This window comes from Cibotium barometz, chromosome 15, assembly GCF_041138505.1.
Source record: "Cibotium barometz isolate CiBa-2024 chromosome 15, ASM4113850v1, whole genome shotgun sequence".
NCBI classification, from domain to species: domain Eukaryota; kingdom Viridiplantae; phylum Streptophyta; class Polypodiopsida; order Cyatheales; family Cibotiaceae; genus Cibotium; species Cibotium barometz.
Genome location: NC_141060.1, coordinates 57,611,935 through 57,613,251, shown reverse-complemented (window position 1 = coordinate 57,613,251; position 1,317 = coordinate 57,611,935). Strand labels below are relative to the sequence as shown.

At 45.8% G+C, this 1,317-nt stretch overlaps 1 pseudogene; it reads left to right on the top strand.

Moving 5' to 3' along the window:
- Positions 1-272: 272 nt before the first annotated feature.
- LOC147631467 (wall-associated receptor kinase-like 20 pseudogene) lies at positions 273-1,268 on the top strand (annotated as a pseudogene).
- The last annotated feature ends 49 nt before the right edge of the window (positions 1,269-1,317 follow it).

Here is a 1,317-nt window from a genome sequence, read left to right as displayed (position 1 = left end):
GTGGCGGTTCGATCGTTGTGCTTATGACTGAGTTTGAATCAGGGGCAAGACTTAGTGAAACTTCACCAACATCCGGAAGACATTTCCCACTTGTAGGTAGGCTTGAAGCCTTCAATTTCTAGCTGGAAATTTAGCTAAGCAAGCAAGCTTATGTGCATTTCGTTGCTAGCTTATGTGCATTTCGTCCACCAAAGTAAGTTAGATTCAGTGACCTCATCACTACTGACAGCTTTGTGTGGCTGCTTATTTGCTTGTTGGTACCGTCAGTCATTATTGTAGTAGGATTAGTCCTTGGAATTTTCTGTTTTTGCTGCTATCAAGCAAAAGCCCAAGGGAATCACACTGCAATGAACAGCAAAGGTGGTGTACATAACACAGAATCTGCAATGAGCAACCTCCTGGCTGCCAACGACGGGCGCAACACATGCAAAGTATTCACTTCTGAGGAGCTGCAGAGAGCAACAGACGACTTCTCTTCCAGTAATGAGATTGGGCAAGGAGGTTTTGGGATGGTGTTTAAAGGCATCTTGGATAATGGCATAGTTGTTGCAATCAAAAGGACTAAGCATGCTGGATCAGGGGATGACATTGACCAATTTGTGAATGAAATTTCTATCTTGTCCCAGGTTAACCACTGCAACTTGGTCAGGCTCTTAGGCTACTGTGTTGTCTTGGAGGAGCCCCTCCTTGTGTATGAATTCATACCCAATGGAACTCTTCAAGAGCATCTTGCCAAGGCTCGCCAGGGAAGCTCCGACAAGCTCGACTGGAAGAGGAGGTTCAACATTGCCATTCGAACTGCTGAGGCTCTTAAATACTTGCATGTGCATGCAACCCCTCCCATCTTTCACAGAGATGTCAAGTCTGCCAACATTCTTCTGGACCATGATTTCAATGCCAAGGTTGCTGACTTTGGGCTCTCCAACTTACTCGTGGACCCTGATGCTACCCATGTTTCCACCATGGTGAAGGGCACCCCAGGCTATCTGGATCCTGATTACGTCCAGAACTTTGTTCTCACAGAAAAGTCAGATGTTTACAGCTTTGGAGTTGTGTTGCTGGAGCTTGTAACCTCGAACAAGCCCATTGATACTTCAAAGCCGCAAGGGGAGCAGAATATTGTCTCCTCCTCGATTCTTCTGATCATGGCCGGGAGAGTCAGTGAGATTCTTGACCAGCAATTGGCATCACACGTTGATGACGAGGACTTCTGTGATCGAGGGTGTTGCTCAGGTGTGTAACAAGGAACGCTTGTGATTAAAAAAAAAGTATATGTTCTATCCATCCATTGCATGCCATAAACCATGTGTAATCAAC